Source organism: Lissotriton helveticus, chromosome 7 (assembly GCF_964261635.1).
Source record: "Lissotriton helveticus chromosome 7, aLisHel1.1, whole genome shotgun sequence".
NCBI lineage: Eukaryota > Metazoa > Chordata > Amphibia > Caudata > Salamandridae > Lissotriton > Lissotriton helveticus.
The window spans coordinates 1,749,704,093-1,749,730,251 of record NC_136068.1 but is presented as its reverse complement, the minus strand read 5'-3'; positions in this window follow the sequence as shown (position 1 = coordinate 1,749,730,251).

Below are 26,159 nucleotides of genomic sequence, written 5' to 3'. Positions count from 1 at the left end.
ATAATCATGCATCTGAACTAACTGAATGTTTTCAATATTTGCAGATCTTTTTCACCTATTTGAAAAAACAAAATATTTTCTCTGTTTGTATACATCTATAAAAATGGCAAACATGGAAACAAGGCTTTTAAAATGGTAGCTCCTAGGTCTTCCAGTGGCTATGCAATTTCACTGAATGGAAAACATGGGACGGTTACATTCAGTTGTCAGGCAGATGCCTCAGGTCATCTGTAAAAAGTTGTTTCTATCACTTTAGACATAATTAACATTTCACCTTTCCTATGTATTTATTAAGTTATTTTATTTATTTATGAATTTATAGAGCACCTAGTTACACCTACTGGTGTGCCCCGCGATATTTTAATTGTATGACAACTCCAGTAATCAGTGCTTTGCCTATAATGGCTAATTCCTGTCTATTGTGTGAAGAGCCATGTTTTTAGTTTTCTGCGGAAGCTACTCTCTGATTGCTCCTCCCTGAGGGACAAGGAAAAAGTGTTTTTTTGACAGGTAGCTGAAAGATCTCGCTCCCATGCGTGCGTTTTTGATCCTTGGGACTTTGACCAGATGAGTCCCTGTGAATCTCAGATGGCGTTCGGTTTTATAGGGTGACAGTTGGTTCGGCAGGTATGTGGGCCTTTACCCTGCAGGATATGGTGACCGAAACATACTGCCTTAAACGTGATGCGTTTATGAATGGGCAATAAGTGCAATGTCTCCAGTGTGTTCTTGGAAGACGCCCGTCTCGGCGAGTTCAGCGCCAGTTGAGCTGCTGCATTCTGGATTGATTGCAGCTTTTGCAATACCTTTTTGGTTGCGCCCAGGAGCCTCACGTTCCCATAATCTAGTCTCGCTGTGACCAGAGCATGGATCAGGGTATTCCTAGCAAACATAGGTAGAATGTCCAGGGTTTTCGGAGTATTTTTAGGATTCTGAAATATCTTCCTGACAGCCTCTTAATCTGGGTCTCGAAAGACAGTTTCAAGTCTATCCATACTCCCAGATTTTTTACCTCAGTCTTCCAGGTTGGGACTGACCATAGTATTGTTGGCCACCAGGCCGAGGGCTAGATGGATGGAGTGTTTCCTATTAATAATATTTCTGTCTTATTTAAACTCAGGCAGTTGTCTGCCAACCTCCCTGCCAGATCTTTCAAGCAGTCTACAAAGCTGGCAGCCTCTTGTGCCGAGTTTGGGGCCAGGGTGTTCACTAGCTCTGCGTCATCTGCGTATGACACAATTGTAACACCATGGTTTCTACAACCCCAGCCAAGGGGGCGACGTACAGAATAAAGGGAGTTGGGCTCAGAATGGAGCCCTGCAGCACCCCCTGTGCTAGAGAAATGGGTTTAGAGATATACGTAGATTGTGACACTTGGAAGCTGTGGTTCTGCGCCTAGGATACCATCCAGTCCAAGGCAGCCCCATCCATACCCCCACTCCAGAGTCGGTGCACCAGCAGCTACTGTGACACTGTTTGAAAAGCTGCAATGGGATCTAATAAGACCAGAGCAGTCATTGGTCCTTCATCCACTATCTTCTGTACTGACTCAGTAGCATTAGCAGTGCTGTTTCCGTTGATTAAGTTGGTCTGTAGCCTGATTGAGCGGGATGTAGCAAGTTGTTTTTCTTTATGTGTGCCCCCAGCTGTCTATTGACCAATTTTTCCGCCATTTTCAAAAAAATAGGGGAGTAGTGAGACCAGCCGCAAATTCTCTAATGTCAGGTGTTCATCCGAGCCCAACTATATGGCACCTCCATTGCATTGTTTGACTATTTCTCATCACGCTGTCGGGGCTTTGGGTGCTTTCCAAAGAACTAAAAATTAACAATACATGTATAAATAATGCATTGTAAATGGCTACTTAATTAAAGCAAACAACTTGTAGTTGGTCTTGTGAAATTGTACATGACAGGACAAATAAATGTTTAGAAATACGTGTTCATTTTCTTGCAGGCAACAAAAAATAAATGTTGATGAATTCATAGAAAATTGTAAAAAATAAACACAAGTGAAATTTTCAGAAAATAAGAAAAAATATAGAATGGGGAGTCTAATCAGCCGCTAATCAGATTGAAAGAGGACATATAATGTAGCTTGAACCTTGATTTTCAGACTAAAATTTGATTAGTGCATTTAGGTGAAATGAAGACCTAAAGCAGACAGTATGAGGTAATGACCTTCACCCTAGTCTGAAGGTGATTGTGGAATGTGGATGCTCATATTCTGAAGGTGACTGTGGATTGTGGGTGCCAATAGTCTGAAGGCTGATTGTGCAATGTGGGTGAGCTCTTTGAAAAGGTATGCACTAGTTTGAAGCACTACGAAGGGCTAGTTACGAATGTAGGTGCTATTTATCACACCCGATAAATAAAAATACCACGGGCATGTTATATATAGGGTGCAAAAAAAACAACTGTTACTACATAGGTCGGGCATAACTTATGGATTTTGCTGTTTAACTCATCAAAATCTGCACGAAACACAGTGGCAGCTGCCACATAGAAAAGAGTGGTGGAGTGCTGGGGGGGTGCAGGAGGTGGCACGTGGGGCCTTGGTTGGGGAGGCCGGGAAGGGGTGCGGGTGTCTATAATAACAATTTAAATCATTTAAAAAAGTTAAACTTATCTAATGCTGGCCACGTTGTGTTTCTTAGTGCTGTGACTTCCTTGACCCAGCAGACACTGTGACTATGTGCAGCACAGGGATTGGCCTGAGCAGGCTAGAAAGATGCTCTGCTCAGGTCAGGAAGTCTGTGGGGTTTCTCCAACCCGGCTGTGCACAACTGCCAGGTTAGATAAACCTAAGTGCGCATGTGTGTTTTGGTCAGCCTGAAATGGTCGACCAAACACCTATGTGCACTTAGGGAGGGTACATGGCACTCCTCTTCCTCCTCCCATGCCCCGGTCCCACCCCTCCCTGCACACATTTAAAAATTAAACAATAATGAGCTATTGTTTTCTTTTTTTGCTGCTGGGTCTGAGCCAGTGGGACGACGGTCCCCCGCCATTGCTGCCCCTGACGATACAGTAACTGTTGTATGCGTTTGACCCATTAAATTGTAGCAAGTTTGACATTCCAAAAACTTGAAGAAGGTTGATGTATTTTTCAGATTCAATAATTATCCCATGCGCTAAAAACCTACCAACTCCTGTGCATTTCCCTAGTGTCTGCCAGTCCCTTACTAGCAGTGAGTTCCTTGGTAAAAGAGTACTCTGCAGGTGCCACACAGACATGGATAATTTTAGTGCAGCTCGGGCCATCCTCGGCTCCTGGAGTCAAGGCAATTTCACTGAGCGACAGATTTAGTCCTTAGTGTATCTTTCATTTTGCAGGCATGCCTTGGTTCTGTTGCTCACGCACAATGTTGATGATAGCTGCCACTTTTCCTTCCACCTTATTTAGGTATCTCTCAAGGCTGCAATTTAGCTTCAAGTCCTCCAGAGCAAAGCATGCTATGACTGCATGCCTACATGATTGAATTCCTCTTCGATTATAGAGAGGTTGTTGCATTTCTCGGCCCTCACTCACTAGTTCTTCACACTCCCTGCTCCGCACAGCCTACAGTTGGTCATGGCTGGATGTGGCTTCCAAAGTAGTAAATGGAATAACTAGGGCAATGCTCCAAGATGATAGTGCAGTCACTTCTCTTTGGCTGCTTTGGTAAAACCTGCATGAAGGTAGGGTTGGGATGATGTTGTGACGTAACTGCAATACAAAGCAGCAAGAGCGGCCACTCATATTGCGAAGTGGTGGGGTGGGTGAGATGGGAACACAAACAAAATGAAAGAGTTATAAAGTAAGAAAAATGCACTTACCTTCTCCAACCGCCGCCACTTTCCTCTGATCCTTGCAGCTCCGACGTCCAGGAACTGCTGGACACAGCACAGGCTCCCAATACCAATGCGGCTCACATGCTGGAAATACTATTCTCAGAATGTGAGCAGCACTGGGATAGGTCTGAGCAGCTCAGTTCGGCGCTCAGACATAGACTGGTTACTAAACCCAGATGTATAACGCAGCTAGGTGGAGAAAGGCCAAGTGCATGACGGTGTGGCCATCCCCAGAGGGCTGCCCAAACTGTCATGAGCACTTGGCAGTGCCCACATTTTCCTGGTGTCAGTGTTGGTGGCTATGACCCTGCTTCGGCTCACAGTTCCAGTCTGCAGGCAGAAAAATAAAATGGTAATAAAAATGTTTTAGTATCATTTTATTTTTGCCATTTGCCTCTGCTGGCTTTCAACATGGGGGGGGGGGGGTGACGCTCCTCAACCATAACAGAAGAGCCGCCTCTGTAAAGCAGGGCTGCCAGAGTTACTCTATCCTCTAATAGTGAGGTCTGCTTCATGGTCTTATTTGCCAGGTTTTTGAAGCTTGCATGAGATACTGGTATTTCCTACAGGCCCTGAATTCCCAGTTTTTTTAATTGACTTATTGAGGTAGGCTCTTGCAAGAGAGTTGTCTCCGGTTGTTGACTCCATACAAAGGTGGGCGTTGAGGTTGTTTAATTATGCTCTCTTTATGTTATACCAGAATTTTATATATGTGCCCCTGCTGCCGTTTGTCTGCTTCTGCAGGCCAAACTAGCCATATCTGTGTTGATTAAGTGTACTTAGGGAGGCTTAAGATCAGTCTGAATGCACCCGCCATTATTCCATGTAGGATCTCATCTCTGCCCTGCATTGAATCACTCCTGTAGGATACTGTTGGTACAAGCTTTGCCTGAATTACCCGGAATAAAGGTGTAGAACTGTGGCACGCAACAGTTTTTCAGGTTTTTTAATGTACGAGCTATAGCACTCTCTTGTCTCCTCAGAGCTTCTTTCTGCAGAGTGAATAACAAGTTGTTGTCTATTATCACTCCTTAATACTTATATTCTGCTACTTTCTACAGAAGTTGGTTGGCTAAGTACCAATATGGGGCTCTTTTTTTCCCTTGATTTAGTATAAAAGTTTTAGTTTTTCCGAAGTTGATTACCAGGCCGTTCTCGACTGAGAAAATTTGTGTTACATCAAGCAAGTTTTGGAGCCTATCAACAACAAGTGATTGGGATAAACAGATTTGATAATATCAACCACCCCAGCTTCAGAGCGTGGCAGTTGCAGCAGTTCAACTTTGGTCCACCATAAAAAGACGAAACAGGGGGGGTGATATGGTGCACCTCTGCTTCAGGCCTTTTGTGGTTAAAATACGTCTGGGGAGATGCCTACCAGCCTCTACCTTAACTTGTACCTACATGTCTGTATGCAGCAAGACCAGCTGTTTCAGAAGGGCAGATGGGATTACCCATTCATTCAACTTGCACCACAGCTTGTCCCGATCTATCTGATCAAAAGTAGACCGGTAAACTATAAAGCAAAGATACATTGGTAGCTTGGGAAAAAAAGTAATTGAAATAAGTGGCCTGCAAGTCATTATGCAAGTCATTATGCGATGAGATTACTAGAGAAGGTAATTTATTTTAGCGGCATTTAGAAGAGCCCAGGTGGGTTACTTTTTTCTTTCTCTTCATTTTTTCGTGCGGACTCATCCTGTGGATTTCCGTTGTGGGGTGCACGGCCCCACTCATACCCTGTTGGGACGATGTGGATGATCCTAAGCTCGTTTTACTCCTGGTGGTGAGTTATATCTACCAAGGGCAGTTGCAGCAACCCTCCTCAACTCCAAAGTGATGTAGCCCTCAAAAAGCTATTTTTCCTGATCCCCTGCACCAGTTTACCTTTGGTTCTTTGATGGTGGGTGCAGAAAAGTCAAGGATTTTCCACCAACTTGTTCTCAGGGGGTTTTAAAGGGCCAGCCTCACTGGCCCTTGGGGAGACCCCCTGGTCCTGGGGTCAAGAGTAGAGAGTCCTGGGTGGGGATCAGATAGGTCCTTGTTCCAGTTCTCCATGGCAGTCCTAGGATCCAGCAGTGAAGTATGTAGAAATCCACAGGCAAGAGAGCGTCTCTTCTTGTACAAGAGTTTTTAAAGGGAAGAGGAATCTTCCAGAAAACAGGCACCCTTGGCTAAACCTGGGATGCCAGATCACATCTGCACGCATGACCCAACCTTCCTCCACAGCATGTTGGGACAATTCAAAATTGAGTCATCCTTGAGGTACTGGTCACAATAGCTCCTGGGATCTCAGCTCCACCCCTCGCTGACATCACTACCAGCGACATGCAAACTAGAATTTTTAATACAGCCCCCCTCTGGGTTGGCTCCAGTTGTCTGGGCACTCTCCTTTGTTTAGTGAGCTTGGGCAGGCTAATGCCTGGTACAGTAGGACAGCTGAGTGGTAGATGGCGATCTTTTCACCCCTCCCCTTTCTTCCTCAGGAGCTGGTAGAAGTACTGTTAAGTGCTCCTTTTGTGTGGGGCAGCCTTTGTTTCTGCTGATAAAGAAAATATAAAAAGCATGGCACTGCAGGATGACACAAGGCCTGTGCTCTGACCTTGAAATGAGCCAGGAAAATATGGAAACCTGCACAGTTCCTATACAGTTTTGTTAGACCTGGCATCATTGGCATGAGTCTCTCCTCCATTTTTTCTGTTTGCCTCCTCTGTTTACGATGTTTTTGCTGGTAAATGCTTTGGGCACTGTGCCACTGCTGATCAGTGCCACAGTGCAAGTGCTCCCTATGTAAAATTGCTGTATTGATTGAATTCCATGTTTGGCTTATTTGGTTTACTGTCAGTCCCTAGTAGAGTGCCCCAGGAGTGCCAGGGCTTGTAAATACAAATGCTGCTAGTGGGCCTGCAGCACGTGTTGTGCCACCCACAAGAGCGGCCTAGTAAAAGTATGTCTGAAGGTCTACCATTGCTAGACCACGTGCAGTCTGGTACTGTCACGCAGACTGCGCAAGTACACCTACTTGCCAGTCCCTAAACCTTCCCTTAACTTCATGTTAGTCACCCCTATGGTAAGCCCACGGGCAGGGTGCATTGTAAGCATAAGGTAGGACAAGCCTGACAAGGTTGGCATGTCCTAATAGTGAATTACAGCCATATTCGTTTTTCACTAGTGTAAGGTAACCTGCTCTCCATCAGTTAGAATGGGCTGCCAGGATTATTAAGGCTATAATCCTAGCGGGCTCGGGGAGCATGGTGCAATGTCGAGTTTGGTATCCCTGAACTCAGGGTTTAATAACGCATCCGTTTGTGTGGATGGTTTTTGGACTTTGTGTTTGACAATAGCACTTTTAGAAAGTAGCTATTTTCTTGTCTAACTGTCTACCGGTCTCTGCTGGTTCTGGTGTGCGTGTGACAGGATCTGGGTGGCTCCAGAGGTCTGAATGAGTGATTGTGGGGTGAGTGGGGCATTTGCATTGAGAGTAGGGGAAGAGTAGCTCCTGATAGCCTGCCCTGCCTAATACAATGATGGCTCTGCCCCCCTGCCAGGCGACTGATGACTCTGTGCCTGCCTGGGACTTTCCTGTCCCACCTCCTGCCGGACAACTGATGGCCCTGCCCCTGCCAGTGACAATGCTGGCTCCGCTCCTGCTGGACGGCTGAAGACTCTGCCCTGCACAGTGAATAGGCCAGGTGCTTCGGCCTGGCAACACCCACAACAAACCCAAGATGAGGGGAAATTCCCCTGCATGGACAAAGGGATCAAAGCCAAAAAGGGGTATAAGAGAAGGACCCCTGAAACAAGAATTTAGATCACTTCTGACAAGGAAACCTGAACCAAGGACAAGAAGCCCGCTGATCTAAGGACTGCCTACCCCTTCTGCCAGAGTGCTGTTTGTTGGGGGAATCCTGCATTGCTTCTTTATTTTTGCCAAGGAACCAGGAGAGAGGAACTGTGTGTGTACTCTCAATCTTTGCTAAGAAAATCTCCAAGGGCTGGAAGAGTGCCAGTCTCCTGTTGAAGTCACAGGGCTAAAGGACTTCATCTGCTTAAAGTGCTATTTGCTGGAACTTGTGAATCCAGCACCTCTGAAAGAATCCAGCAATCTCGACGCCGACGGACGCCGCCGAATCCAGCTCGACATCGTGAGTAACGGCTCCAGTGTCCCGCTTCCTCGACGCCGGCCGCCGGGCCCGATCGACGCCAGCAACAACGCCAGTGAGTAGTGAGTTCGGCTCCAGCTCCAAGTGACCTCGTGTCTGCACCACTGCTGATCGCATTGACTTCGAGCCCTCTCGATGCCGTGAGCGCTGCTCACTCTTGCAACATCGACATCGACGACGCCGTATCCTGCTTCATCTCGTGAGCGCTGCTCCTGCTGACTTCGGTAGACGCCGCTGCAGATCGCCCCGACTCCGAGGCCCGATCGACGCCGAAGACGCGACGCCGAACATCTCGACGCCGCTGATCATCGAGTGCTTCACTTTTCCAAGGTACTGTGTTGTGGGAGTCTGTGCGACTCCGGGCTCGACGTAGCGCTCCTCGCGGTCGACGCCGAACCTTGGGATTATCTTTGCCTCGACGTCGTGTGACTCCCGTGTGGGTTACATTGTTGCCAAGAACTGTGTCTTAAAGAAGAAGAGTTGCTTTTGATACTAAAGACTTTGTGCTAAGAAGAAACCATACTTGAACTATGATTTTTCCTTCCAAGAGTATTTATTAAGATTGTGGTATATTTTTGTCGTTATTTGGTCTTGTGCTAAGCCTTATATAAAAATCCTTATTTTTAAAATACTACTGTGTCGTGTCCATTTGTAGTGTATTCACTTTATTACTGTATGTGGTCATAAATGCTTAACGCACTGCCTCTGAGATAAGCCTGTCTGCTTTGCCAAGCTACCAAGGGGGTGAGCAGGGGTTATCTAAGTGTGTGATCCCCTTGCCCTGACTAGAAAAGGTGTGTCCCTATTTGTCAGAAGTGTATACCTCTGCCAACTAGAGACAGCCGCTTCTAACATTGGTGGGTCAGCGGTGAGGATTTGAACTTTGCATTTATGACCCATGTGCAGTGATTAGTGTGCGCTACATAGTGAAAGCAGACCATAGCGCAGCCACAATCTGTTTTGGTTGGATATTCTATTTTTGTTCTCCGCTTTCCTGGAGCTTGATTTTTGAAACTGCCAGTTTTGACCATGAGTAATGCTGGAGGCACTACACCTGTTGTTGTGGAGGAATTTGATAGGAGTAAGATGAACGACTATCCGTTAAAGAAGCTGAAATCCTTTTGCAAGCAGTTGCAAGTTCCTACCACAGGCATTTCAAGGAGGCCAGATTATCTCAAAGCATTGCAGGCCTGGTTAGAGGCCAGAGATTCCTCTGATCCGGTGGTGGTACCGACAGGGGAAGGGGAGGAGGAGGTGCCAGTGAATGGGCCCGCATCCTCTCCTGGCAGCAGTGTTTCCTCCAAAGGTCTTTCTCCTGAAGAAAGAGAAGAAAGGAAGAAAGAGCGAGCTTACAACATGGAAATGGCCAAACTTAAGATAAATGGGCAGTTGGAGATAGAGAATGCAAGAGGCAGGAGAGAAGCTGATATGGAGATCAAAAGGTTAGAGTTTGAAAGAGAGAAGTTAGCTTTTGAGCGTGATACCAGGATGAGGGAGTTGGAGCTCAAAGCTAAATAGTTAGAATTGAATCCCTCTGGTGGCAGCATCCCATCTGTGCCTGCAGAAAGTAGGTTTTATTTTCCTAAAGATGTGATCATAGATTTTCAGAAGAATGAAGATATTGGTCAATGGTTTAAAGCATATGAGTTAGCATTGTTGGCCCACCGGGTCCCTGAGAAGGATTGGGGAGCGGGTTGTGGGGTCGCTTTGTGAATGAGGGAAGAGATACCCTGTTAGACATGCCTGTTGAGGATAGGATGTCTTATGCTCATATGAAAGATGCTTTAATGTTAAGGTATGGCCTAACCCCAGAAAAGTACAGACAGGCCTTTAGAGAATGTAAGAAATTGCCTGGTACAACGTGGGTGGAATATGTATCATATTTTTGCAGAGCCATGGATGGTTGGGTAAAGGGCAGCAAAGTGGAAAGTTATGATGCTCTTTATGATTTGTTTGCTTGGGAGCACTTGTCTAATAACTGTTTTCCAGAGCTGCGGCAGCACCTTATTGATAGCAAGATATCTAACCCTAGAAAACTTGCTGAGGAGGCGGACCGCTGGGTCAGTGCCAGGGTCCACAAGGGTCCAGTGGGAGACTCAGCCAAAGGTGGGCAGGGTCCCCAGCAGAAGAGTGGGGGGGACAAGGGTAAACAGAGGGAGTTCTAGAAAGGGCCCCAAAGTAATCCTCAAGGGAACCAAGGGAAGGGTTCCCAGCCTCCCCCAGAGAAGAAATCAGAGGCCCGACAGGTAAACCTGTTCGTAGGGGCCCAATGACCTGCTTCGCTTGTAAGCAGGTGGGACACCGGTTTTATGATCCCCAGTCTCCCTTGAAGAACTCTAGTGCACCACCACGTGCCGCCCCCCGTCAGTTGGCGAGTGTAGCCCTGGGAGGGGAGGAGATGGTTGCCCATGGTGGGGAGGGTCCCGCAGAGATGTCCCTGGTCTCTCTAGGAGACATGGAATTGGTCCCTCCACCCCCTCTGCCTAGTAACACTAAGAAATATAGGCAGTGGGTGACCATTAATGGCCATAGAGTGGAAGCTCTCAGAGACACCGGAGCGAGTGTGACAGCTGTCAAGTGTCACTTGGTGTCCAGAGAGCAGGTTGTTCCCCACGCATTCTACCCTGTGATAGCTGCTGACAACTCCCAGAGAGAGTGTAAGGTAGCTCAAGTTTCCTTTGAATGGGGGGGAGTTTCAGGTACTCTTCAAGTTGCTGTAAGGCCCGCCATGCCTGTTGATTGTCTCCTGGGCAATGATTTAGAAGACTCCCCTTGGGCTAAGGTGGAGAGGGAGACACATTTGAAAATGTTGGGTGTGCCAGAGTGGGTGTGTGCAACCACTCGATCTATGACAGCAAGTAAGGGTGTTGATGGGGTACCGGAGCCTGAAAGTATGGCCCAGGACCAGCTGTGAAGAGAAGAGGCAGGGGGCGCGGGAAACCGAACCCCATAGTTCCCGTGGTCCAGGAGGAGGCAGACCTTGAGGGGTATGCCCTGGAACCCACAGGTGAACAAGTTGTTGAACTGGGAGACCTACCCGAGCTGACCCACTGGCAGCAGGATGGTGGTCCCTCCAGGGAAGAATTCTGTGCAGAACAGAAAGTGTGCCCTTCTCTTGTGGGTATGAGGCAGCAGGCCTCAGCCCAAACCTCAGGTGATCAGTCAGGGTCACATTTTGTTTACTGGGAGAACGACCTCCTGTATAGCGAGCCTAAGGCTGCTGAGCCTGGGTCAGCCCGTGTGCTGGTGGTACCCCAGCGCTTCAGAGCCTTCCTACTGGGTTTGGCTCATGACGTTCCTTTAGCTGGACATCTGGGGCAGGACAAGACCTATGACAGGCTTGTCACCCATTTTTATTGGCCTCAGATGCGTAGGGATACAGATATCCATTGCAAGACCTGTCAAACTTGCCAGGCAAGTGGGAAAAGCGGGCGGAAGCAGAAGGCTCCCCTCCAACCTTTTCCCGTGGTCAGTACCCCCTTTGACCGGGTGGGGATTGACATTGTTGGGCCCCTGGACCCCAAGACAGCCCTGGGCAACAGGTTCATCCTGGTCTTGGTGGACCATGCCACACGGTACCCGGAAGCCATCCCTCTCAGAACTGTGACGGCCCCCGTGGTGGGATGGGCACTGATGGGTGTTTTTTCCCGAATGGGGTTCCCCAGAGAGGTGGTGTCAGACCGGGGCACCAACTTCATTTCCAACTATATGAAGTCTTTGTGGACGGAGTGTGGGGTAACTTACAAGTTCACCACTCCTTACCACCCTCAAGGTAATGGGTTGGTTGAAAGATTCAACCGTACCCTTAAAGGCATGATTATGGGTCTTGAAGAACCAATGAGGCGTAAATGGGACGTCCTCTTGCCATGCCTGTTGTTTGCTTACCGTGAGGTGCCACAAAAGTCTCTAGGGTTCAGCCCCTTTGAGCTCTTGTATGGTCACCCGGTAAGAGGACCTTTGAGTCTGGTCAAAGAAGGCTGGGAGCAATCTCCCAGGAAACCTCCCCAGGATGTATACAGTTACATGCTGGCCTTTAGGAACCAGACTAGGCGCTTCAGAGATCTTGCTCAGGCAAATCTGGAGGCCAGCCAGGAAGAGATGAAGCGGTGGCACGACCAGAAGGCCACTCTGGTAGAGCTTCAGCCTCGACAAAAAGTTTGGGTCATGTCCCCTGTGGAACCTTGTGCGCTCAAGGACAGATGGACTGGACCATTTAAGGTTGTGGAGAAAAAGAGCGATGTCACCTACATGGTGGACTTGGAGTCTCCCAGGAACCCCTTACGGGTCCTGCATGTCAACCGTTTAAAGCCCCACTTAGAAAGGTCCGAAGTGGGCATGCTCCTAGCTACAGATGCTGGAATGGAGGAGGAGAGTGAGCCTCTTCCTGACCTCCTGTCTGCAAAAGAGCAAAATGGGTCAGTGGATGGTGTTGTCCTCTCTGACACACTGACCCCTGAGCAGCAGCAGGATTGTCGCCAACTGTTGGGACAATTCCCTGATCTGTTCTCCTTGATTCCTGGTGTAACTCAGTGGTGTGTCCATGATGTGGACACCGGGGACAGCACTCCTGTGAAGCACAAGGCTTACAGAGTGACTGACAAGTAAGCATGAGCGCAAAATCCGCTCCGATCGCGGATTTTACGGATTTTCGGTAAATCCGCGATCCGCGAACTCTCGCGAATTTACCGAGAATCCGCAATCCGCGATCGGAGCGGATTTTGCGGTCAAAAGTTCAAGCCTATATCATTTACGATGGCGCCGGCAAGCTGCCAGCGCCATCCTCAAATGGTTACTTAATTAGCTTCGACAGGAAGCTCTAACAGATAAGATAAAGCAGAGGCTCGAGCGCCTGCTTTATTTTATCAGTTGGAGCTTCCTGTTGAAGCTAATTAAGTAACTTTTGCAGGATGGCGCTGGCAGCTTGCCGGCGCCATCGTAAATTATTCAAACGGTGGTGTCTTCTTGAATAAATATGAAGGGCAGGGTTCATTCGGGCACGACGGTCCTGGCACAAAAAATAAACCTCAGCAGGAAACACTGCAATCGTGAGCGTTGTGGGGGCTGGGCAGGTGTGCCTTCTTCCCAAATATACCATCGAAAATCCGCTGTGATGCTCGCCAGAGGCGTTTGCATCTTTGACTTTGACGAGCGGAATCCCCGTGCTGTTCCTGTGACCAGGGGCTTCTGTCTCTTAATCTGCTGCTCTGATCGGTCTCTGACCTTTTATACACACAAGCGGCATGCACCGTCTTCCCGCCATTTACCCACTATGATGGACATTTCACTCAAGGGACCCCTGCGCACTTCGGCGCGATTGCATAGTAACACACACTTGGTCGCTGGAACTAGTTGAAGCGCAAATGCAGTGACTCATTCATCAGCCCTTAAAAACAATCGTGAGCGTTGGGAGGCAGGGCAGATGTGCCTTCTTCCCAAATATACCAGGGGCTTCTGTCTCTTACTCTGCTGCTCTGATCGGTCTCTGACCTTTTATACACACAAGCGGCATGTGCGCTCGCATGGAAGCCCCGTCCGTTTGGCCCCGCCCACACACTCGAGGAAGCCCCGCCCCCAAATCCGCCGATCCGCATAATCCGCGGATTTTGCGGATCCACGATCCGTGAATCCGCAAATTCGTGAATCGTGGATCCGCAAAATCCGCCCATGCTTACTGACAAGGTCAGGGCATACATCAAAGAGGAGGTCTCCAAAATGTTTGCCTTAGGGGTGGTTGAGTCCTCTAGCAGTCCTTGGGCCAGCCCAGTGGTGTTGGTCCCAAAGGCTGCAGCGCCTGGTGCTTCACCGGAACTTCGGTTCTGTGTGGATTACCGAGGACTCAATTCAGTCACCAAGACTGACGCGCACCCCATCCCCAGAGCTGATGAGCTCATAGATCGGTTGGGGGCTGCCCGGTACCTTAGTACGTTTGATCTAATGTCTGGGTACTGGCAGATCGCCTTGACTGATGGGGCAAAAGAGAGGTCAGCATTCTCCACACCAGATGGGCACTACCAGTTCCGGGTTATGCCCTTTGGGATGAAGAAGGCCCCTGCCACCTTCCAGAGGTTGGTCAACCAGGTCTTGGCTGGACTGGAGGATTTCAGTGCCGCCTACCTGGACGACATCGCAGTGTTCAGCGCCAGCTGGGAGGAACACTTGCGCCACCTCCAGGAAGTGTTGTTGGCCCTGCGCAGAGCAGGCCTCACAATCAAAGCCAGTAAGTGCCAGATTGGGCAGGGTTCAGTGGTGTACTTGGGGCACCAAGTAGGGAGCGGCAAGGTGGCCCCCCTGCAACCCAAGATTGATACCATCCTGGCATGGGCACCGCCCAAAACCCAGACTCAGGTGAGAGCCTTCTTGGGTCTCACGGGTTATTACAGGAGGTTCGTCATGGATTATTTGTATTTGTATTGGTTATTTATAGAGCGCAACTATCGCTCCGGAAGGAGCATCTTGGCGCTAGTAAAACAAAGTGCATACAATTGCGGGTTTTGGGTTAGATGGCTGTCATTACGTACTCATCTGGAAGACTGAAGATCCAGGTTTTCAGATGTTTCCTGAACTGTTTTTCCTGAGTGAGCAGTCTAAGGTGTTTGGGCATCGCATTCCAGGCCTTGGAGGATAAGAAGGTTAGGGTCTTACCCCCCTTTGTTTTGAGGTTGAATTTGATCAGTTTAATGAGGTTTTCTCCTGCTGATCGTAATGTCCTAGTTGGAGTGTAATGGGGGAAGCGTTTAGTAAGATACTTCGGGCCGATGCCATTGAAAGCTCGAAAGGCAACAATCAAGATTTTGAATAAGATCCTCTTGTGGAGGGGTAGCCAATGTAAGGTTTTTAGGGCAGCTGACGCTGAGGATCTTCTTGGCAATTTAAGGACCAGTCTGGCTGCCGCGTGTTGTACACTTTGGAGTTTTTTTAGTGTAGTTTTCTTAACGCCAGCCATCAGGCCATTGCAATAATCCAAGCGTGCTAGGATTAGGGCTACAGTGACGGCTTTTCGTGAGTCAATGGGCAGGAAGTCAAAGAATTTCTTTAGGGATTTAATGATGCTAAAGCAACTTCCTGCGACATTCCTTACGTGTTGGTCAAATGAAAGCTCGGTGTCGAATAAAACCCCTAAGTTTCTTGCTGATGTCACAGTTTGTGGGGGAACGGGAGAGTCTTCAGGCCACCATTTGCTGGGACAGAAATGTTGGGACTTTCCCATAGGAATAATCTCTGTTTTACTGACATTGCATTTAAGATGGTTTTTGTCCATCCAGAGAAACACATCCTTCAAACAGTTCTTAAGGTTAAGCTCAGCATTGGTAGAGTTCTTCTCCAGAGGTACAATGAGCTGAGTATCATCGGCATACGATGTTACCAGTATGCCGTATGATTCAATGAGGGAAATGAGAGGGCCCATGTAAATATTGAACAGGAGTGGGCTCAGAATAGAGCCCTGGGGAACTCCTGACATGATCTTTTTTTCCTTAGATAGGAAAGGGCCTAGAGCGATAGTTTGTGATCTCTCCGTCAGAAAAGAGGTAATCCATGACAGTACTACCCCTGAGATTCCGATATCTCTAAGTCTCCCTATCAGTATTGTATGGGAGATGGTGTCGAATGCCGCTGTGAGGTCTAATAGGATTAGGACGGCGTTCTTTCCTTGGTCCTGCAGGATTTTTATGGAGTCGGAGAGTTCGATCAAGGCTGTTTCTGTGGAGTGGCTAGGTCTAAAACCCGATTGTTGAGGGTGCAAAATATTGTTGGTCTCCACGTACCTTTTTAGTTCTTTATGTACCATCTGTTCTGTAATCTTGCCCAGAACTGGGAGAAGTGATATTGGGCGTAAGTTGGCCAGCTCTGTGGGGGGTTTGTTGAGTTTCTTCATTAGTGGTTTTACGACTGCCTGTTTCCATTGGCAAGGGACTATGCCTGTATTAAGAGAGGTATTTACAATATTGTTTATCAAAGGGTTGACCACTTCTATTGCCTGATGGAGAATTCGTGGGGGGCACGAATCAGAAGGGGCACCTGATTTGCAGGCGAGAATTACTTCCCTGGTGAGGTCGAGCGATACTGGTGTGAAGGTGTTAAGATTATCAGTTATATTTGCTCCTTGGTGAAAGGGAGTTGAGGGCTGGTCGACTTTAGGAATTGGGAAATCTTTTTGTATAAGATCGATCTTTTCCACAAAGAAGTCTGCAATTTGGTTGCAGAGCTCTAAGGAGGGTGGAATTTCTGGCTGTAGGAATTTTGGGTGCGTAAAGGTCTTTACGATGGAAAATAATGTTTTTTGTTTTTGTTTTGCTTCCCTTATAGCATTAGTGTAGTAATCCTTCTTAGCAATTTTAATAGAGGCTAGGTATATTTTCCTCTGTTGTACATAAAGGATTCTGTGGGCAGGATCATAGGTTTTGCGCCAGTTGCGTTCCCCTTTCTTGCATGATAAGTGGAGCTCTGCTAGTTCTGGTATAAACCAGGGGGCACTCTTCTTTCCTCTTTTTTCCATTTTGCGGGGATGTTTTGGTGGAACACGTTGTGTGATCTCTTGCTGCATCCAGTCATGGAAGTGTATTGAGTCTAGTTCTACATTGCCAGACAAGTTAGGAGTCTGATTCTGTATTATGGGTCGAAGTTTAAAACTGTCTTCGACCTTAGTCCAGTTTATACTATTTACTGCCTGTTGATTCAATTTTGATGAGTTAGGGGTGCGTGTAATTTTGATGTTAAAGGGTATCAGACTATGATCTGTCCAAATTTGTGGAATGGGAGTGTGGACATTCAAAAGGGGAAAGTTCGAGCATATCCCATCCAGGATATGACCTGCTTGATGTGTCTGTTTGGTTATCTTTTGCTGTAGATTGAAGATCTCCAGAATTTGGTGGAAGGTAAGCACCTGGGTGTCTATATTGGATTCCAGATGTAAATTGAAATCTCCCAAGAGTGTGAAATGAGGGTAACGGAGAAGGAGCTGGCCTAGGGAGTCGCTCAGTGACTCTAAAAACTTAGTTGTGGATCCTGGTGGGCGGTAAATTAGTCCTCCTGAGAAGGAGGTGGTGTCGTTTAATTTGATGGAGAATCCAATCCCCTCAGAACCCTGCAGAGAGTCTAAGTTAAAAGTGTGACATTTTATATGGTTTCTCAACACCAAAGCAAGACCTCCTCCTCTTCCCTTCGGTCTGTCCTGCCTAACAATAGTATAGCCGTCAGGTAGGGCTATTGCTAAGTCTGGGTTACTGCTGTTCGTGAGCCATGTCTCTGTTATGAGAAGGCAGTCTAGATTTTGCTCCAGAATGAGGTCATTAATGTCCTGGCTATGGGCACCCATGGAACGTGCATTTATCAGTCCACCTTTAAAAGTTGGAATGTCTGTGCGCCTGATGGTAGGAGGGACTGTAATCTCAACAAGGGGCTCGAGGGAGGTCCACTTGCAACTTTTACAAGTGAAGGGTCCCACAATCATAGTCATATTCGTGGTGCAGGCACAAGAATTTGTGTTATTAAAAGCATGAAGGTCGCTTGCCTGATACAGAAGGGAGGGGAGAGAGGGTCCAGAGTGTCCTGCGCCTGTCGCGTCCTTGGCGCGGACGGGCGCAGACGGGCTTGCCTTTGGCGCGCCTTTGGCGCGCCATCGGCGCGCCCGCTGCGCCCGCCCACTGCGCGGACGGGAGGTGTTGGTCTTCATATAGTGGTGGAGGAGGGTGGGAGGCGTCGCAAGACTAGAACGCTGCCCTTTGTTCTCTCTAAGATGGCTTCCGTCCCTGAGTTCGGTGCATCAGCTGTAAATCGCTGTGCAAGGACCAGGGATCGAGTAGGTGCAGGGGCGCAGGTGAGTGCAGCGTTTTAAAGGGAAATCGAGTCTTCCCATGAAACACACACACAGCGTTTTTTTTAAAGAAGGAAATAGAAATCTTCCAGTAAAACTTCAGTGAAACACACACAATTAAAAAACTGTTAGCTTCGTTTTTTTTAACCAAGCGCTAGCCTAACCCCCGGCTTTCCGCCTCAGGGGACAATTACAATGCACAATGAAATAATGTGCGCAGGTGTAGGGCTCCTTTTGTACCTGGGAGGGCGGGAGGCGTCGCAGGACTAGAGCGCTGCCCTTTGTTCTCTCTAAGATGGCTTCCGTCCCTGAGTTCGGTGCATCAGCTGTAAATCGTTGTGCAAGGACCAGGGATCGAGTAGGTGCAGGGGCGCAGGTGAGTGCAGCGTTTTAAAGGGAAATCGAGTCTTCCCGTGAAACACACACACAGCGTTTTTTTTTAAGAAGGAAATAGAAATCTTCCAGTAAAACTTCAGTGAAACACACACAGTTAAAAAACTGTTAGCTTCGTTTTTTTTAACCAAGCGCTAGCCTAACCCCCGGCTTTCCGCCTCAGGGGACAATTACAATGCACATGATTATGGTAACATTGTGCACCCCTTGACTTCGCTGACTTCCAGGAAGCAGCCACGACTTGTGATCTGGACTGACGCCTGTCAGACGGCCTTTGACACCCTGAAAACTGCAATGTGCACAGCACCCATACTCCAGGCACCCGACTTTTCTAAAGAATTTGTTGTCCAGACGGACGCTTCAGAGCATGGCGTGGGGGCTGTTCTAGCTCAGGTGAATGAAGAGGGCCGAGACTTACCTGTAGCCTTCATCAGTAGGAGGTTACTTCCCAGGGAACAGAGGTGGAGTGCGATAGAGAGAGAAGCATTTGCTGTGGTCTGGGCGCTGAAGAAGCTAAGACCCTACCTGTTTGGGACTCACTTCTGGGTTCAGACAGACCACAGGCCCCTCAGATGGTTGATGCAGATGAGGGGTGAGAATCCAAAGCTGTTGAGGTGGTCCATTTCCCTACAGGTGATGGACTTCACGGTGGAACACCGCCCTGGCACAGATCACGCCAATGCTGATGGTCTGTCCAGATTTTTCCGCCTTAGTGATGAGGACTTCCTAGGGTAAGGGTAGTTCTCCCCACATTTCAGCTGGAGGGGACACGTGTTAGACCTGGCATCATTGGCATGAGTCTCTCCTCCATTTTTTCTGTTTGCCTCCTCTGTTTACGATGTTTTTGCTGGTAAATGCTTTGGGCACTGTGCCACTGCTGATCAGTGCCACAGTGCAAGTGCTCCCTATGTGAAATTGCTGTATTGATTGAATTCCATGTTTGGCTTATTTGGTTTACTGTCAGTCCCTAGTAGAGTGCACCAGGAGTGCCAGGGCTTGTAAATACAAATGCTGCTAGTGGGCCTGCAGCACCTGTTGTGCCACCCACAAGAGCGGTCTAGTAAAAGTATGTCTGAAGGTCTACCATTGCTAGACCACGTGCAGTCTGGTACTGTCACGCAGACTGCGCAAGTACACCTACTTGCCAGTCCCTAAACCTTCCCTTAACTTCATGTTAGTCACCCCTATGGTAGGCCCACGGGCAGGGTGCATTGTAAGCATAAGGTAGGACAAGCCTGACAAGGTTGGCATGTCCTAATAGTGAATTACAGCCATATTCGTTTTTCACTAGTGTAAGGTAACCTGCTCTCCATCAGTTAGAATGGGCTGCCAGGATTATTAATGCTATATTCCTAGCGGGCTCGGGGAGCATGGTGCAATGTCGAGTTTGGTATCCCTGAACTCAGGGTTTAATAACGCATCCATTTGTGTGGATGGTTTTTGGACTTTTAGAAAGTAGCTATTTTCTTGTCTAACTGTCTACCGGTCTCTGCTGGTTCTGGTGTGCGTGTGACAGGAGCTGGGTGGCTCCAGAGGTCTGAATGAGTCAGTGTGGGGTGAGTGGGGCATTTGCATTGAGAGTAGGGGAAGAGTAGCTCCTGATAGCCTGCCCTGCCTGATACAATGATGGCTCCGCCCCCCTGCCAGGCGACTGATGACTCTGTGCCTGCCTGGGACTTTCCTGGCCCACCTCCTGCCGGGCAACTGATGGCCCTGCCCCTGCCAGTGACAATGCTGGCTCCGCTCCTGCTGGGCGGCTGAAGACTCTGCCCTGCACAGTGAATAGGCCAGGTGCTTCGGCCTGGCAACACCCACAACAAACCCAAGATGGGGGGAAATTCCCCTGCATGGACAAAGGGATCAAAGCCAAAAAGGGGTATAAGAGAAGGACCCCTGAAACAAGAATTTAGATCACTTCTGACAAGGAAACCTGAACCATGGACAAGAAGCCTGCTGATCTAAGGACTGCCTACCCCTTCTGCCACAGTGCTGTTTGTTGGGGGAATCCTGCATTGCTTCTTTATTTTTGCCAAGGAACCAGGAGAGAGGAACTGTGTGTGTACTCTCAATCTTTGCTAAGAAAATCTCCAAGGGCTGGAAGAGTGCTAGTCTCCTGTTATAGTCACAGGGCTAAAGGACTTCATCTGCTTAAAGTGCTATTTGCTGGAACTTGTGAATCCAGCACCTCTGAAAGAATCCAGCAATCTCGACGCCGACGGACGCCGCCGAATCCAGCTCGACATCGTGAGTAACGGCTCCAGTGTCCCGCTTCCTCGACGCCGGCCGCCGGGCCCGATCGACGCCAGCAACAACGCCAGTGAGTAGTGAGTTTGGCTCCAGCTCCAAGTGACCTCGTGTCTGCACCGCTGCTGATCGCATCGACTTCGAGCCCTCTCGACGCCGTGAGCGCTGCTCACTCTTGCAACATCGACGACGCCGTATCCTGCTTCATCTCGTGAGCGCTGCTCCTGCCTGACTTCGGTCGACGCCGCTGCAGATCGCCCCGACTCCGAGGCCCGATCGACGCCGAAGATGCGACGCCGGACATCTCGACGCCGCTGATCATCGAGTGCTTCACTTTTCCAAGGTACTGTGTTGTGTGGGTCTGTGCGACTCCGGGCTCGACGTAGCGCTCCTCGCGGTCGACGCCGAACCTTGGGATTATCTTTGCCTCGACGTCGTGTGACTCCTGTGTGGGTTACATTGTTGCCAAGAACTGTGTCTCAAAGAAGAAGAGTTGCTTTTGATACCAAAGACTTTGTGCTAAGAAGAAACCATACTTGAACTATGATTTTTCCTTCCAAGAGTATTTATTAAGATTGTGGTATATTTTTGTCGTTATTTGGTCTTGTGCTAAGCCTTATATAAAAATCCTTATTTTTATAATACTACTGTGTCGTGTCCATTTGTAGTGTATTCACTTTATTACTGTATGTGGTCATAAATGCTTAACGCACTGCCTCTGAGATAAGCCTGTCTGCTTTGCCAAGCTACCAAGGGGGTGAGCAGGGGTTATCTAAGTGTGTGATCCCCTTGCCCTGACTAGAAAAGGTGTGTCCCTATTTGTCAGAAGTGTATACCTCTGCCAACTAGAGACAGCCGCTTCTAACAAGTTTACACTCCAATTCAAGACGTAAATGGTATTTGTAGGCCAAGGGTGAATGAAAACTACACTCTTAGGCAGTTCTCTCCTACAATTGTATAATGGGTGCCACTACAGGAAAAACAGTAAAACACACTGACTTCTCCTGTATACTTCCCTCATAAGGTCTATCCCCACTGAATACCTAATCCTGCAGAGTCCCCGTTACCTGTGCACTGTTGAAGGGCTTGCACAACAATAGTCTCCCATGCATAACCTGCAGACGTGTGCACACACATGTGCAAATGTGGTCATGTGTATCCAGTTAAATGCCCCTTACCATTGTTGTATTGCAGCAGCCTTATCTTACAAGGTGGTAAGCACGCGCAGTGCAATCTCTGTGTCATTACAGTGCGTCAGACATCAGTAGTGGGATGCACCACCATAAAAGGTTTTAAAACTGGTTGATCAGAAAAGCAAAATATCCAGGTGTACTAAAGAGGCAAAACCCAGTACAACAGGAGTCATACAGAGTACAGCGAGGGACCCCTCAAGGTTGTAATTGGAAAGGAACCATTAGCCATTGGTATGGAAGCAAAAAGCAGGAACAACAAGGGTACAGGCTAGGCATAATTATCTTTTAAGCAGATGGTATACTGCTTTATTTGAGGGTATGCAGACAGGGTTAGGAATATCTATAAAAGGTATATTGGGCCATATCAAGCATATTTCCAGTGGGGCTTGTGCAGAGCAGCAGAATGCCCCAAGAAATATCCACCCTACAGCTTGGAAGCATCACATTACGGTAGTTAAGGGCACAGAAACATAGAATGGAAAGGGATATTATTGAAGACAATACAGGTCAGACTAAAACATTTGTCAGAGGTCCACATTCTCGGACTGTCCCAATCCCTCAATGGAATAGTGGGTCCCACAGTTTAGTATACTGGACCTTGATGGGAGTGTCTACAGCTGAGAAACTTCTACAACAGGGTTCTCAAGCACATGACACATGAGAATGGGTTATCAGGTATCAAGGGGACAGTTCATAACTCACATTAAATCCCCAAAGTGGTAGAATAGCTTTGGGGCAGAAAAAGTAAAAAATCTCTGACACAAGTTTGCACACGGTGGATTTTTGTATGGTACAGTGGTGTTCTCGCTTGAAAACTCACAGAAATAACTAAAAAACGAATTTAAACACTGGTGAAATGTGTGATTTTAGCTTGCTGCCAGATCCTAGCAACCAAAAATCAGATTGCCGATTTGTTGAACCTGTTTTTTTTTCTAGCCCAAAGGGGGACAGCTATAACCTGAAAGTCACTTAATGCTCCTGTATTGTTTATGGCTGCAAGTTGTGGTGGACTGGCTCAGCAAGGAAAAGGCCACTTTACACATAGAGAAAAGCATAGGCCTTCAGATATACTTCTAGTAGAGTTTTAAGTGGGAAAGAAGGAACTGAGTGATAATCTGAGAACCCAGGGCTGGCTATCAGCCCTAGGATAAGACGCAACTTTAATGACTGAATCAATGGTCCTCTGGCTTGCACCACCAGTTCTAGAAGAATCCAAAATGAAGTAAAGAAGGCAGATACTTTGATTTCCAGACTATTTGGACCTAACTGATTATGTAAAGTGCCTGTGCTACCTCTCAACATGGTGACATTGATATACCCTTAATTGGCATACTTATCTCTAGTCTCTAGTTTAAGGGTACCAAAAGAGTACCCATGACCTACAGGTTAGAGGCCAAGAGTGGGCTATAGAACATATGTTGGCACCATATGTAGTGACCGGACAAATGAATGTGGACCTTTTTTTAAATTATATTTTTATTAAGTTTCCATCCATACAGTGTCTCAATACAGTAGTGACAGCAGTTACATTTGGCACAGTTTAGTTAGTTATTGATACAGACTGAGACGACAATAAAATTCCCTCTGTTAACAACCTTATTACAACTGGTATCTGGTGCTAACCACCCCACACTGTATCCAGATACAAGGATCCATCTCCTAAAACAACTCAGAACTGTTCAACTTCAAAACGTCCCACCCTCCACTCCAGGTCACGTTGGAAAGCATCTCCCTGCACCTTGTATCTTTAAATAGTCAGTACCACCCTCTTAGGCTTTTAGTAGATCACAATCCAGGATCATTCTCTGGTCTGATCCCATCTCCGGCCCACCTCTGTATGTCTGTGTTCCTACCATTGCTTGTGAGAGGGGGTTCTCTCTATTGGGGATTTATAATATCATGATCTGCCATGCCTTCGCATCATCTTTCAAGTTTATGTTCCTGCAATCCCGCCTCATTCGGATTAACTCGGCTGTGGCCCATTCCCCTAGTTCTTTAACCCAGTTTTCCACTGTGGGGGGCAGAGAGCCCATCCAGCTAATTGTGATCCTTCTTTTAGCCAATACCAGTCCCAGAATCACCTGCTTAATGGAGCATGTCACCGTCCACCCCATCACATGTTGTAGACACTCTAATATTGATTCCCAAAATAGTTTCGGTATTGGGAATTGACAAATCATATGTAAACACTGGGCATCATTATAACCACATTTAGGACAGTGAGCGGAGTGATCGAGAAACATTCTGAGCAATGTATGTGGAGTCAGGTATGTTTGGTGGATAATGTTGAATTGGGTAAGCTTAAATCTCAAGTTATTGCTAATTTGTTTATCGCCCTAATGTACCTTTCCCCATTCTGAATCCGTCAAAGCCTCTTCCAGTAGACCATCCCATCTCACTTGTACTGCGGAAATGTCTTCTCTTAACACCATATATATATATATATATATAGGACACCAGTCTGTGGCCCCCAACCAGCAACGTGAGAGCCCGGAGAATAGCAGTTATGGGTTGTTCCTCTGGAAACGTCGGCCAGATCTCGTGTGCAATCAACAAAATCTTTGCAAACTAGAGGTATTTTCCCCTTCCCACACCAAATGTCTACTCAGCTTCCTTCCTTAAGATTAATGTGGACCATTATATATAAAATTACCTACTTACAGTTGCCAGTAGGTAGTTATAGTTAGCACCTGGTTTCCTCAAGAAAAGCGTTTTTTGTTTTGTTAATAGCTTTGGTGCTGTTTGAAGAATCTTCATTATATTTACAAAACTAGTTTACCGCTCACTTCAGCTGCTAATTGGTAAGAATTGGGGTGATTTGTCAAGTGGGGACGAGAAAAAGGTGGGGTCCCAAAACGTGTTTCCCTATGCAATTTCCCACAGGTATTTTAGACACGACTACAGGCTCAACTGCTGAAAGCACAACATATTTGGGAAAAAGCTAGATCTTGGTACAGGAAGTACTTTTTGTAATTTGGTGTAAATCTGTTCAGATGTTTTAGAGTTATTAAAGAACAAAGATTTATTTATATATAGAGATGATGATGCACCGCAGATACACTATTGTGGATCGGTGCATCCACGCGCCAGCAGCAATGCTGTGATTAGCTGGCTACAACCTGAGAGAAAAGTTGCAGCTGTCATTTTGGCAATCGGGATGTTTCCCGGGGGAGAAATCCGGACCCCAATTTGACTGATGAAAGGGACTGTGAGGGACCCCTCATGGACAAGAACTTGATTTTAAAAGATTTTTTTTATGAGCGCTAGGATTAGCAGATTTACCATGGTTCTCAGCGCTGTCCACCATATGAATCTGTGGCAGATCCACAGATTCAAATCCCAATAAAATAAAAATGACACCCACTCACTCATATCCACGTATGCACCCACACACTCACTCACACATCTACTCAGAGACCCAGAACACCACACACGCACTCACTGACACACCCATGCAGCCACACACACTCACTCAGACACCCAGAGAATCAGTCACACACCCACTCACAGACCCACACAGGGACATATATAGTAACTATAACACATGCCCTAAGGTAACTAGAACTTGCGCCCTCGCCATGCACTGCTAATTTACCCACAAATTACAAACAAATCTTCTATGACATCAGTGCTTATATCACTGCAACTCTTGAAGTGAAATTGTTTGTGTGAAAACTGTGCATGGCAGGGGCCTGAGTTTTAGTTACCTTAGAGCAAGTGTTATAATTACTTGAGATAACTATAACTATAATTGCTAAATTTCTATAGTATTGTTTGTGGAAAATCTGAAGGTTAATGGGGTTCACTATGGGGGAGAAGGTTCAGATATTACCACGCACGCCTGAAAAGAAACTCCTATCCACTTGGCGAATATGTGACGTTACAATGCGATCAAATTGATTGCGAAACGTTACATCGCAGTTTTTACAATGCAAGTCGTTACAACAGCTTGCGCTGGAGAGCGCTGGACTTTTTCAACACCAGTCTACGTACAGTAGGGAAGGTGTTGGAATAGTAAATCATACTATTCCTACGGTTAGAGTGCCATCCAGCGCAAGCCATTGTAACAGCTTGCGTTGTATTACCCGCAATGCAAAGTCATTGCGTTGCAATACCTGCTTGGTAATGGATGTTTCCCCCACTGGGCAAGGTCCTTATCAGGTACTTGAATAAGAGACCCCAGTGACATACAGCGTATCCCACACAGAGGGCGGGTGGGAGAAATGCATCAAATACATCTTTTGAATGCATGAGAGGAACCACCTCCCGCTCAAATGGACCCGGTACTCTGCGTAAGCTACGTGAACACCGGTAACCCCCTAGATATTCCCATTCAACCATTTTCAGACAACAATGATGAGTCAGTTCAAATGAGGAATAGCCTACTACCAAGCAAAAACAACAGTTAACTACATTATTCAACCATGATTTTGGGTGTTCCTGGACGCACATCCCTAGTGTTCCACAAAATCATCACGGAGGGGATCTGTGTAGTTATTCTTAATCCATACCACAAACCATC